This window comes from Ranitomeya variabilis, chromosome 6, assembly GCF_051348905.1.
Source record: "Ranitomeya variabilis isolate aRanVar5 chromosome 6, aRanVar5.hap1, whole genome shotgun sequence".
Lineage (NCBI taxonomy): Eukaryota > Metazoa > Chordata > Amphibia > Anura > Dendrobatidae > Ranitomeya > Ranitomeya variabilis.
In genome coordinates, this window is record NC_135237.1 from 124,901,807 (window position 1) to 124,916,482 (window position 14,676).

At 53.0% G+C, this 14,676-nt stretch overlaps 1 long non-coding RNA gene across 1 annotated transcript in view; it reads left to right on the forward strand.

Annotated features, from left to right (window-relative positions):
* Positions 1-14,676, forward strand: part of LOC143783498 (uncharacterized) — a 136,180-nt gene that overhangs the window by 61,275 nt on the left and 60,229 nt on the right. The gene's annotated exons all lie outside the window — the stretch shown is intronic.

Sequence of the window (14,676 nt, forward strand, 5' to 3'; positions counted from 1 at the left end):
GCCACCTTGCACACATGCAGCATTACCGCTGTACAAGGTGGCTGGATAACGTAAAAACGCCTGGGGGAGGGGGGACAGGTTCCCTTCAATTTCAGTTCTGGTGTCTGCGTGGCTTTTGCAGGACACGTTGCCGGCTGCACAGCAGGGGAACAGCTGGCGGTGCTGGACCCCACTGACACATTGGCTGGTGTTTTTCTCTGTGCAGCTAGCACATCTGGGCCCCAACTGGCGGTGTGTTAGAGCCCAGGGACAGCAGGAGGAGGAGCAGGAGGAGGAGGAGCAGGGGGAGGGGAGTGTAGGCCGAAGCCTGCACAGGCGGCAGCTTTGGGTGTGTTGTGTCTGCGTGGCTTTTGCAGGACACGTTGCCGGCTACACAACAGGGGAACAGCTGGCGGTGCTGGACCCCACTGACACATTGGCGAGGTGTTTGGCTCTGTGCAGCCAGCACTTCCGGACAGCAACTAGCGTTGTTGGAGCCCGGGCTCTGCAGGTGGAGCAGAGTGTAGGCCGAAGCCTAATTGAACCGATTTCAAAAGTCACCTTTAACCCCCCCTCAGGGGTTACAAAGTAGAAGAGCCACAGCTTATGCAGCAGCAGTGCTGCGCAAGTCAAAGGTTGCTCTTGTAATTTTTCTCCTTGCACACGCTGAATGGAACACGTATAACATTTAGCCCTTTATACAGTCAAACTGTGTTGGAGGCGCGAGTTCCCTTTGTAATGAGACGCAGCACAGATGTCAAGAATCCCACCTTGGTGCTGGGTGCAGCCTCCTGAGCGTTGTTAGTTGCTGTACAGGAGTCTGCGCTGTCGTGTTATCCCCTGGCCTAGCGCTGTTAGCGCTGCCCATCTTCTGACCTCATTTAATGTTGGCTGGTGCGGTTCGCGATGCCCATGAATCACAGCCCCGCAGTGTCTTGACATAGTTAAAACACTGCGGGGCTGGGATTCATGGCCTGGCGCAGTACATATGTTCGCCTCTCGCTTGGGTTCTTACACCTGCTTCAGACTATGTGGCGTCAGCTGATCCCTTATCGCATGCCACGGCCATGAAGCCGCACAGTCTGAAGAAGGCGGAAGGAGATGAGGGACAGGCGAACTGATGCACTGCTCATGCCCATCAAACACACCCTCGCAGTCCCAATAAATAAGACACCGAGGGGCGTTGTGTGGGTCAGGGCGGCCGCAGAGGCGCAGCCAGCCAAACAATGATGCCAGAAGACGGGCAGCGCTACCAAGGGGGTTGCAGCGTGTCATTACAAAGGAAAGTCACACCACCGGGACGGTTAAATGGTCACACAGAGGACACATTGCAGACGTGTTTTCAGTTCCACATGTGCGAGGAGAATACGTTTCTGAGCCACCTTGCACACATGCAGCATTACCGCTGTACAAGGTGGCTGGATAACGTAAAAACGCCTGGGGGAGGGGGGACAGGTTCCCTTCAATTTCAGTTCTGGTGTCTGCGTGGCTTTTGCAGGACACGTTGCCGGCTGCACAGCAGGGGAACAGCTGGCGGTGCTGGACCCCACTGACACATTGGCTGGTGTTTTTCTCTGTGCAGCTAGCACATCTGGGCCCCAACTGGCGGTGTGTTAGAGCCCAGGGACAGCAGGAGGAGGAGCAGGAGGAGGAGGAGCAGGGGGAGGGGAGTGTAGGCCGAAGCCTGCACAGGCGGCAGCTTTGGGTGTGTTGTGTCTGCGTGGCTTTTGCAGGACACGTTGCCGGCTACACAGCAGGGGAACAGCTGGCGGTGCTGGACCCCACTGACACATTGGCGAGGTGTTTGGCTCTGTGCAGCCAGCACTTCCGGACAGCAACTAGCGTTGTTGGAGCCCGGGCTCTGCAGGTGGAGCAGAGTGTAGGCCGAAGCCTAATTGAACCGATTTCAAAAGTCACCTTTAACCCCCCCTCAGGGGTTACAAAGTAGAAGAGCCACAGCTTATGCAGCAGCAGTGCTGCGCAAGTCAAAGGTTGCTCTTGTAATTTTTCTCCTTGCACACGCTGAATGGAACACGTATAACATTTAGCCCTTTATACAGTCAAACTGTGTTGGAGGCGCGAGTTCCCTTTGTAATGAGACGCAGCACAGATGTCAAGAATCCCACCTTGGTGCTGGGTGCAGCCTCCTGAGCGTTGTTAGTTGCTGTACAGGAGTCTGCGCTGTCGTGTTATCCCCTGGCCTAGCGCTGTTAGCGCTGCCCATCTTCTGACCTCATTTAATGTTGGCTGGTGCGGTTCGCGATGCCCATGAATCACAGCCCCGCAGTGTCTTGACATAGTTAAAACACTGCGGGGCTGGGATTCATGGCCTGGCGCAGTACATATGTTCGCCTCTCGCTTGGGTTCTTACACCTGCTTCAGACTATGTGGCGTCAGCTGATCCCTTATCGCATGCCACGGCCATGAAGCCGCACAGTCTGAAGAAGGCGGAAGGAGATGAGGGACAGGCGAACTGATGCACTGCTCATGCCCATCAAACACACCCTCGCAGTCCCAATAAATAAGACACCGAGGGGCGTTGTGTGGGTCAGGGCGGCCGCAGAGGCGCAGCCAGCCAAACAATGATGCCAGAAGACGGGCAGCGCTACCAAGGGGGTTGCAGCGTGTCATTACAAAGGAAAGTCACACCACCGGGACGGTTAAATGGTCACACAGAGGACACATTGCAGACGTGTTTTCAGTTCCACATGTGCGAGGAGAATACGTTTCTGAGCCACCTTGCACACATGCAGCATTACCGCTGTACAAGGTGGCTGGATAACGTAAAAACGCCTGGGGGAGGGGGGACAGGTTCCCTTCAATTTCAGTTCTGGTGTCTGCGTGGCTTTTGCAGGACACGTTGCTGGCTGCACAGCAGGGGAACAGCTGGCGGTGCTGGACCCCACTGACACATTGGCTGGTGTTTTTCTCTGTGCAGCTAGCACATCTGGGCCCCAACTGGCGGTGTGTTAGAGCCCAGGGACAGCAGGAGGAGGAGCAGGAGGAGGAGGAGCAGGGGGAGGGGAGTGTAGGCCGAAGCCTGCACTGGCGGCAGCTTTGGGTGTGTTGTGTCTGCGTGGCGGTCGCAGGACACGATGCCGGCTGCACAGCAGGGGAACAGCTGGCGGTGCTGAACCCCACTGACACATTGGCGAGGTGTTTTTCTCTGTGCAGCTAGCAGTACCGGGCCCCAACTGGCGGTGTTGGAGCCCAGGGTCAGCAGGAGGAGCAGGGGGAGTGGAGTGTAGGCCGAAGCCTGCACTCGAGCAAGTTGAAAGGAAACCTTTAACCCCCCCCCCCAGGCGTTTGTAGCTGAAAGAGCCATTGTGTACAGCACTAATGCTGGAAAAGGTAAACTTAGCTCTTTTAATTATGGTCCTTGCACATGCGGAACCTAACAGTTATGAAATGTGTCCCCTCACAGCGTTAAACCGTCCGGTAGGTGGAACTTTCCTTTGTCGTGTGACGCAGCACAGCCATCATTTTTACCCCCTTGGCGCCGTGCGCCGCCTCCTCAGCGTTGTTTGAATCTGTCCCAGAGCCTGCGCTGTTAGGTTAGCCCTTGGCCATGCACACATGTTGCGCTGCCCGTCTTCTGACCTCATTTGGTGTCAGGCTGGCTGCGCCTGTGCGGGTGCGCTGGCCGAGATCCCGCCTCGCAGTGTCGTCTAATGTAATCCCACCGCGGGCCTGTGATCCGTGCCCGTGCGCAGTGCATATCCTCTCCTCTCACTCCCCTCCCTACGGCTTTTTCAGACTGTGCGGTGTCACGGCCGTGGCATGCTATTAGGGACCAGCTGACATTGCACAGTCTGAAGAAGCCGTAGGGAGGGGAGTGAGAGGAGAGGATATGCACTGCGCACGGGCACGGATCACAGGCCCGCGGTGGGATTACATTAGACGACACTGCGAGGCGGGATCTCGGCCACCGCACCCGCACAGGCGCAGCCAGCCTGACACCAAATGAGGTCAGAAGACGGGCAGCGCAACATGTGTGCATGGCCAAGGGCTAACCTAACAGCGCAGGCTCCGGGACAGATTAAAACAACGCTGAGGAGGCGGCGCCCGGCGCCAAGGGGGTAAAAATGATGGCTGTGCTGCGTCACACGACAAAGGAAAGTTCCACCTACCGGACGGTTTAACGCTGTGTGGGGACACATTTCATAAGTGTTTGGTTCAGCATGTGCAAGGAGCATCACGAAAAGAGGCACTTTTTCCCTTTGCATCATTACTGCTGCACAAGGTGGCTCCTTCAGTAACAAACGCCTGGGGGGGGGGGGGGTCAGGTTCCCTTACATTTAACTTGTTGTGCCTGTGTGGCGGTCGCAGTACACGTTGCCGTATACACAGCAGGGGAACAGCTGGCGGTGCTGAACCCCACTAACACATTGGCGAGGTGTTTGGCTCTGTGCGTACAGCACTTCTGGACGGCAACTAGCGGTGTTGGAGCCCAGGGACAGGTGGAGGAGGAGGAGGTTGGAGGAGGTTGGAGGGGGTAGGAGGGATTGCCACACACACAGCAGGGGAACAGCTGACGTTACTGAACCCCAATAACAGAGGAGGGACTGTTGACTGTGCGTACAGCACTTCTGGACGGCAACTGGCGGTGTTGGAGCCCAGGGACAGGTGGAGGAGGAGGAGGTTGGAGGAGGTTGGAGGGGGTAGGAGGGATTGCCACACACACAGCAGGGGAACAGCTGACGTTACTGAACCCCAATAACAGAGGAGGGACTGTTGACTGTGCGTACAGCACTTCTGGACGGCAACTGGCGGTGTTGGAGCCCAGGGACAGGTGGAGGAGGAGGAGGTTGGAGGAGGTTGGAGGAGGTAGGAGGGATTGCCACACACACAGCAGGGGAACAGCTGACGTTACTGAACCCCAATAACAGAGGAGCGACTGTTGACTGTGCGTACAGCACTTCTGGACGGCAACTGGCGGTGTTGGAGCCCAGGGACAGGTGGAGGAGGAGGAGGTTGGAGGAGGTTGGAGGAGGTAGGAGGGATTGCCACACACACAGCAGGGGAACAGCTGACGTTACTGAACCCCAATAACAGAGGAGCGACTGTTGACTGTGCGTACAGCACTTCTGGACGGCAACTAGCGGTGTTGGAGCCCAGGGGCAGGTGGAGGAGGAGGAGGTTGGAGGAGGTTGGAGGAGGTAGGAGGGATTGCCACACACACAGCAGGGGAACAGCTGACGTTACTGAACCCCAATAACAGAGGAGGGACTGTTGACTGTGCGTACAGCACTTCTGGACGGCAACTGGCGGTGTTGGAGCCCAGGGACAGGTGGAGGAGGAGGAGGTTGGAGGAGGTTGGAGGAGGTAGGAGGGATTGCCACACACACAGCAGGGGAACAGCTGACGTTACTGAACCCCAATAACAGAGGAGGGACTGTTGACTGTGCGTACAGCACTTCTGGACGGCAACTGGCGGTGTTGGAGCCCAGGGACAGGTGGAGGAGGAGGAGGTTGGAGGAGGTTGGAGGAGGTAGGAGGGATTGCCACACACACAGCAGGGGAACAGCTGACGTTACTGAACCCCAATAACAGAGGAGGGACTGTTGACTGTGCGTACAGCACTTCTGGACGGCAACTGGCGGTGTTGGAGCCCAGGGACAGGTGGAGGAGGAGGAGGTTGGAGGAGGTTGGAGGGGGTAGGAGGGATTGCCACACACACAGCAGGGGAACAGCTGACGTTACTGAACCCCAATAACAGAGGAGGGACTGTTGACTGTGCGTACAGCACTTCTGGACGGCAACTGGCGGTGTTGGAGCCCAGGGACAGGTGGAGGAGGAGGAGGTTGGAGGAGGTTGGAGGGGGTAGGAGGGATTGCCACACACACAGCAGGGGAACAGCTGACGTTACTGAACCCCAATAACAGAGGAGGGACTGTTGACTGTGCGTACAGCACTTCTGGACGGCAACTGGCGGTGTTGGAGCCCAGGGACAGGTGGAGGAGGAGGAGGTTGGAGGAGGTTGGAGGGGGTAGGAGGGATTGCCACACACACAGCAGGGGAACAGCTGACGTTACTGAACCCCAATAACAGAGGAGGGACTGTTGACTGTGCGTACAGTACTTCTGGACGGCAACTAGCGGTGTTGGAGCCCAGGGGCAGGTGGAAAAGCAGAGGAACACAATGTAGGCCGAAGCCTGAGAAAGTCGAAAGGGAACCTTTAACCCCCCCCCCCAAGGCGTTTGTAGCTGAAAGAGCCAGCTTGTGCAGCACAAAAGATGCAAAAGGAAAAGGTGGCTCTTTTCATCATGCTCCTTGCAAACACAGAACTAAACACTTTTAAAATGTGTCCCCTGAAGCCGTGAAACCGTCCCGGAGGTGGGACTTTCCTTCGTAATATGACGCAGCACAGCCATCATTACTACCCCCCCGCCGCCGTGCCCCGGCTCCTCAGCGTTGTTTGATTCCGTCCCGGAGCCTGCGCTGTTATGTTATCCCGTGGCCAGGCACACTTAGCGCTGCCCATCTTCTGACATCATTTGGTGTCAGGCTGGCTGCGCCTGTGCGGCCGCGCTGGCCGAGAGCCCGCCTCGCAGTGTCTTCTGATGTAATCCCACTGGGGGCCTGGGATCCATGGCCATGCGCAGTGCATATCCTCGCCTCTCACTCCCCTCCCTACGGCTTCTTTTTCAGACTGTGCGGTGTCACGGCCGTGGCATGCTATTAGGGACCAGCTGACACCGAACAGTCTGAAGAAGCCATAGGGAGATGAGTGAGAGGTGGAGGTTCAGATATGCACTGCGCATGTCCATAGATCCCAGGCCCCCAGTGGGATTAAATCAGAAGACACTGCGAGGCGGGCTCTCGGCCAGCGTGGCCGCACAGGCGCAGCCAGCCTGACACCAAATGATGCCAGAAGACGGGCAGCGCTAAGTGTGCCTGGCCACGGGATAACATAACAGCGCAGGCTCCGGGACGGAATCAAACAACGCTGAGGAGCCGGGGCGCGGCGCCGGGGGGGTAGGAATGACGGCTGTGCTGCGTCATATTACGAAGGAAAGTCCCACCTCCGGGACGGTTTTACGGTATCAGTGGACACATTTTATAAGTGTTAAGTTTTGCGTGTGCAAGGAGCAAAACCAAAATAGCTACCTTTTTCCTTGTGCAGCATTACTGCTGCACAAGGTGGCTCTTTCAGTAACAAACGCCTTGGGGGGGGGGGGGACAGATTCCCTTACATTTCAGTTGTTGTGTCAGCGTGGCGGTCGCATGACACATTGCCGGCTACACAGCTGGGGATCAGCTGACGTTACTGAAACCCAATAACACTGGGTCGTATGTTTTGACTGTGCAGACGGCACATCTGAGCCTCAACTGGCGGTGTTGGAGCCCAGGAATTTAAGTTCAGGTGGTAGAAAGATGAACACAACAGGAGACCTGGATAACGTATACAGTGACCTAATTATTTAATCAGGAGGAGGAGTGGCAAATTCCTGCGAGATCCAGGCCTTGTTCATTTTCAGGAAAGTAAGCCGGTCAACGTTATCGGAGGATAGTCGCATGCGACGGTCAGTTAGTACACCACCTGCAGCACTAAAGACACGTTCCGATAATACACTGGCCGCAGGGCAAGACAGCACCTCCAATGCATACTGGCTTAGCTCTGGCCATGTATCCAGCTTTGAGACCCAAAACTTGAAAGGGGAAGAGCCGTCTGGGAGTACAGCAAGAGGGCAAGACATGTAGTCTGTCACCATCTGACGGAACCGTTGCCTCCTGCTGACTGGAGCCGTCTGTGATGGTGTAGACTTTTGTGGCGGGCACAGAAAACTGTGCCACAGTTCGGCCATACTGGTCTTGCCTTGGGCAGAGGCACTGCTTCTGCTCCCTCTTTGTGCAGAGCCTCCACCACTGCCTGGACGCACTGAGCTGCTTTGGAATGCACTAGCAGCACTTCTCTCAGTTGGAATGGAGAAGATGATGGAACTGACCAGTGTGTCTTGGTACTCCCGCATTTTTCGCTCCCGGTTCAACGGTGTGATGAGGCTTTCTACGTTGTCCCGGTAGCGAGGATCGAGGAGGGTGAACACCCAATAATCAGACATGTTGAGAATGTGGTCGATGCGGCGGTCGTTTCTCAGGCACTGCAGCATGTAATCCACCATGTGCTGCAGACTGCCAACTGCCCAAGAAACGCTGTCCCCAGCTGGAGGCGTGATCTCTGCCCGCTCGTCATCACCCCACCCTCGCTGTACACACTGAGTACTGGACAATTCGGGAACTCCCTCCTCTGGACGGATGTCTTCCTCCTCCATTGACTCCTCCTCATCCTCCTCACAAACTGTCCCCTGCCTACGCGTTTGTGAGGAACCACGTGGCGCTGACTGTCCAGAAGATGATGGAAGTGGTGAATCCTCATCCTCCACCTCTTCCACAACATCATCCCTTAGCGCTTGCAGTGATTTTTCAAGCAGGCAGATAAGGGGGACAGTCATGCTGACTAGTGCATCATCTGTACTCGCCATCCGCGTGGAATAATCAAAGGGACGCAAAACCTGGCAGACATCCTTCATAGTGGCCCACTCTGTGGTTGTGAAGTCTGTACGGCGCTGACTGCGACTTTTTTGCGCCTGATACAGCTGGTACTCCATTACAGCTTGCTGCTGCTCACACAACCGCTCCAACATATGTAACGTGGAATTCCACCTGGTAGGTAGGTCACATATGATGCGATGTTCCGGCAGGCGGTGTCGGCGCTGCAGAGCCGCAATGCGCGCTTTTGCCGTGCTGGAACGCCGCAAGTGAGCACACTCTAGGCGGACCTTGTGCAGCAGTGCATCAAGATCCGGATAGTCCCTCAAAAAGCTCTGCACGACCAAATTGAGCACATGTGCCAGACATGGGATGTGAGTGAGGTTGCCGAGGCCCAGGGCTGCCACCAGATTTCGGCCATTATCACACACTACCATGCCTGGCTGGAGATTCGCTGGCTCAAACCACACATCGCTCTCCTGCTTGATGGCATTCCAGAGCTCCTGCGCTGTGTGGCTACGATTCCCCAAAAAAATTAATTTCAAGACGGCCTGTTGACGTTTGGCCACGGCTGTGCTCATGTCGGTCGTAACAGGTACACGTTCATCACGGGTCCATGTGGAGGTGGACTGTGACGGCTCCTGCAGCGATGATTCTGAGGAACTGGTGTAAGAGGAGGAGTCAATGCGTACAGAATGGATTCCTGCAATCCTTGGAGTGGGCAGGACACGTCCTGCGCCACTCGCACGGTCTGTACCCGGCTCAACGACATTAACCCAATGGGCAGTGAGGGAAAGGTATCGCCCCTGTCCATGTTGACTGGTCCACGCATCGGTGGTGAGGTGGACCTTGCTACTGATGGCGTTCAGTAGCGCGTGTTTTATGTGTCCCTCCACATGCTTGTGCAGGGCAGGGACGGCTTGCCTGCTGAAGTAAAAGCGGCTGGGCACACTGTACTGTGGGACTGCCAATGACATCAAGTCACGGAAGCTGTCAGTCTCCACCAGCCTGAATGACAGCATTTCCAGTGACAGAAGTTTGGCAATGCCTGCAGTCAGAGCCTGTGCTCGTGGGTGGTTTGACGAGAAAGGCCGCCTTTTCTCCCATGCCTGTACTACCGATGGCTGTAGACTGGGCTGGGAGTGTGTGGTTGACTGGGAAAGTGGTGCTGCGGGTGGAATGACAGCGGGTCTCTGGACAACAGGGCCAGAGGTTCTTCCACGGCGATCCTGGGAGGAAGCCGAACCAGCTGCGTGTGAGCTAGAGGAAGAGGCAACACGAGCTGAAGAGGTGGTAGCTGCCGCTGTTGGTTGGCCTAGCTCTTCAGTGTGTTTGTCTAACTCCGCCGGGTGCCTGTTGCGCACATGTTTCCACATGTTGGAGGTATTGAGGTTGGCGACTTTTTGACCTCTTTTGATTTTTTGATGACACACCTTGCATCTGACATAGCAAATGTCATCTGCAACTGTGTCAAAAAAGGACCAGGCACTGCAAGTCTTGGGAGCCCCCCTTTTGACTTTTGGAAGAGACATGCTCCTTACGGGTGCCAAAGCGGAGGCTGCAGGATCCGCAGTCTTCCCCCTCCCTCTCCCTCTTTGGGCCGTACGGGGAATCTCTTCCTCAGAGCTGCTCCCACCACCTTCCTGTCCCTGACGCCAAGATGGGTCAAGGACCTCATCATCTACACTACCCTCTGCCCCCAACTGCTCCTCCTGGGTAGTCTCAGCAGCAGAGCACGCACCAGTAAGTGGCACCTGAGTGTCATCATCAGCTGATGCGGCCTGCGAGGTGGTGACCGGAGCCACTGGCCCACCCGCCTCTTCAGAGGAAGACAGAAAAAGCTGTTGGGCATCACTGCACCCTGCCTCTTCTTCCATTTCTCCAATGCTGCTTGGCTGGCCCCCTGTTTCCAAGCCAAGAGATGATTCAGAGAACAGAAGTAGAGACTGCTCCTGTCCTGGGATCTCTGTCTGCCTGGGCAATTTTGCAGGTGGTGAAGAGACAGATGGCTGCTCTCCAGTGCTCTGTGTCTGAGAGGATGTGGCACTAATGGAAGTTGATGCATTAGCTGCCATCCATCCCACAACGGCTTCAATTTGGTCTTCACGCAGCAGCGGTGTACGGCGCTCGGCGACAAAGCTGCGCATGAACGACTGTTCCCTTGTGAAAGTGGGTGCTGATGACTCACCGGTGCCCGCAGCAGGCACAGAATCCCCACGTCCCTTCCCTGCTCCGCGCCCACGCCCACGCCCACGTGCCTTACTCACTGCCTTCTTCATCTTGGTTGACTGATAAAGATAAGCAGAAAAGTACTAACGGCTTTGTGTGCTTATTCCTGAGCAACTCCTCCTAACAGGTATAAGACACACTAATTTTCTAAAGTGTGGACTAGACTTGAATATGAGCTAATGTGGCCTACACAAATGTAAAGTGGTGTGTAACTGGTGTGTTTGGTGAACTTTATTATTTATTTATTTTTTTGGGGCTGAACTGACAACGGATAGAGCTGCAATCACACGGAGACCGTGCAGACAGCCGTAAACGGCGCTGCAAGGCCCAAAAACCCTCCTCTACTTTATCCTATGTAGTGTTTTTCCACAAATTAGCTGGAGACGGGTGGAAAGACACTAATAGGATTTTTTAAAATAAATTAGCAGCAGACTACACTACTTTGAAAAAAAAGAAAATTGATTTGGCGGTATGACGCAGTGAAAAACCCTGAGCTGCAGACAACCAGGCTACGGCTGCTCACAGACTACAGGGCGAGCTGCAGTCACACGGAGACCGTGCAGACAGCCGTAAACGGCGCTGCAAGGCCCAAAAACCCTCCTCTACTTTATCCTATGTAGTGTTTTTCCACAAATTAGCTGGAGACGGGTGGAAAGACACTAATAGGATTTTTTAAAATAAATTAGCAGCAGACTACACTACTTTGAAAAAAAAGAAAATTGATTTGGCGGTATGACGCAGTGAAAAACCCTGAGCTGGAGACAACCAGGCTATAGCTGCTCACAGATTACAGGGCGAGCTGCAGTCACACGGAGACCGTGCAGACAGCCGTAAACGGCGCTGCAAGGCCCAAAAACCCTCCTCTACTTTATCTTATGTAGTGTTTTTCCACAAATTAGCTGGAGACGGGTGGAAAGACACTAATAGGAATTTTTGGAAAAAATGTGCAGCAGCCTGCACTACTTCAAAAAAAAAAAAAAAAAAGGACAGTATGAGGCAATGAACCACCCTCCCTGAACTGAATACAACCAGCTATGGATGGCCTATGTGGCTGCACTCAGACTAGAGAGTGGGCTGCACTCACACACACACACACAGAGAGACCTTGCAGATCGCTGTGAAAACAGCGCTACAAGGCAAAAGGAAGGTGAATAGTAGGTGAACACAGCGGTTGCTAAATTAGCCTTTGGAAAGCACAAAGAAGCAAATCGCTATCTCTAAACTGTCCCTCAGTCAGCAAACAGCGTCCTGTCACTAACTGAATTCACAGCAGAGTGATCGCAAAATGGCGCCAGCGACTTTTAAACTGCATCATGACATCATTTCAGCAGCCAATCACAGCCATGCCAGTAGTTTCATGCCCTCCATGCTGAACAGGATGTGCCCACACTTGAAATCATTCTCATTGGCTGAATTTCTGCATTTTGAATCTGGGAACTTCCGATTCCGGTATCCGATACGCGGCAAGTATCGGAATCCCGGTATCGGAATTCCGATACCGCTAGTATCGGCCGATACCCGATACTTGCGGTATCGGAATGCTCAACACTACTGCTGAGGTTAGTCTATGGGAAAAGAAAGCACAAGGATGTAGCAGACCCTTCTCTCCAGTCCTTTGGGAGAGAATAGCCCCCAAAGCATTATCAGAAGTGTCCACCTCCACAATGAAAGAAAGTGTTGGATCTGGGTGTATCAACAGCGGTGCTGATGTGAAACAGGTCTTAAGCCGATCAAAAGCTTCTTGAGCCTGTGATGACCACTTAAAGGGCTTTTCCTTCTATATCAAGGAAGTAATGGGACGGACAATATCAGAAAAATTTCGAATGAAGCATCTGTAGATATTTGCAAAACCAATAAAACATTGGACCTCCTTACGTTCTTGGGTACCGACCAGTCAAGGATAGCCTGAATCTTACCAAATTCCATGTTCAGCCCCTGGGGAGAGATGATATAACCTAAGAACTGTATCTCAGAACGATGGAACTCGCATTTCTCCGGCTTAATATACATATGGTTCTCTTTCAGACGTCTTAAAACAGTTTTGACATGTTCTTCATGTTCCTGTAGAGAGTCAGAAAAGATTAGTATATCGTCCAAATAGATCACTACAAACTGGTCCAACAAATCTCTGAAAATGTCATTAGCAAGGTGTTGGAATGTTGCAGGGGCGTTACAAAGCCTGAAGGGCATCACAAGAGATTCAAAATGTCTATACCAGCATCTGAATGCTGTCTTCCACTCATCCCCTGGACGAATACGCACCAAATTATAAGCCCCACGAAGATCCAGTTTAGAGAACACCTTAGCATGGCGGACTCTTTCCAGTAATTCGGGAATCAGATGCAAAGGGTAACGGTTTCGTACGGTTACCTTATTGAGTTCCCGATAGTCAACACAGGGTCTCAGGGTCCCATCCTTCTTCTTTACAAAAAAGATAGGTGCCCCTGCTGGTGAGGAAGAAGGACGTATGAAGCCTTTGGCCAGATTTTCATCAATATACTCCTTTAAGGCTTGAAGCTCAGGTGCCGCCAAAGGGTATATGTTACCAAAAGGAATAGGTGCCCCAGGAAGCAACTCAATGGGACAGTCATAATGCCTGTGTGGAAAAAGCTGATCTACATTCATCTTGTCACAGGTGTCAGAGAACTCTTTATATGCTGGAGGTAAAGAAAATACCTGTACATGTGGTTCCGTAGCCGTGGACTCAGGGACAGCTTCTGTTAACACTGAGTTGCTCCTTGTTGGAAAGATAATCTCCTTGGTCTCCCAGTTGATAATTGGGTTGTGAGAACGCAACCAAGGAATGCCTAAAATCACAGGAAAATGAGGAGAAGAAATTAGCAAGAAAGAAAGTTGCTCCTGATGATTAGGCTCCAACAAAATTTCAAGGGGTACGGTCTCCTGATCCACAGGCCCAGATATTAAAGGTTACCCATCCACGGTTTCCATGGTAATTGGAGAGGCTCTTTGCTGAATTTCAATACCATGTTCCTTGGCAAATGCGATATCCATGAAATTGCCACCTGCACGAGAGTCAATCATAGCTGCACTGGAAATCCACTGTCCTGAACACAGGATCTTAATAGGGAGAGAACAGTGAGAGTTCTTTTCCTTAAGCTCCTTGGGGGGTGAAGTCATAGAAAGTGAATGAAATACAGCGTTTAAAGGCAGGCTACATTCAGAGATGTCAGATTCATCATCACAGTTGTCATACTCCCCTACTGCTGCTAGCACCTTGTTAGGCCATCTAGGACACTTAGGACAATTGATCAAGAAGTGGTCAGACTGGCCGCAGTAGAAAGATAGACTTTCGCGAAGGCGATGATCCTGGCGCTCATTGATCTCGCGCCTCTGAACAGAATCAATTTGCATGGGCACCTCCTCCACCTCCCGAGATGTTTTACCTGCAGGCTCTTTGGAAGGAAGGGAAAAGTTAGAAATACGGTTACGGTTATGCAGCAAACTTCTCCTGCCTACGCTCAGTAAGGCGAATGTCAATGCGCACTCAATGCTATATAAATGTCTCTAGCTCTTGTGGTGACTCAGAGTGAGCTAGTTCATCTTTTACAATACTAGACAGACCCCTTTTAAAAATAGGCAATTGTACATAACTGTCCCAATTGGTATCTACCGCTAATCTCCTGAATTCAGTAGCATACTCAATAGCAGAACGTTTTGCCTGGCATAAAGACAATAAAGCAGATTCAGTGGTTGCATGGCGATTAGGATCATCAAACATTAATGCCATAGCGGCCAAGAAATCATCCAAGTTATTTAACCGTGGGTCACGAGACCCAATCATCGGATTCGCCCAGGCGAGCGCTCATGCGGTCAGCAGCATTATTACACACAATACTTTGGATCTATCATTAGGAAAATGGTCAGCATGCACATCAAAATATAACATACATTGAATCACAAAGCCATGAAATTTGTCGCGATCACCATTAAATCTGAATGGGGGCAACTTAGGTGGGC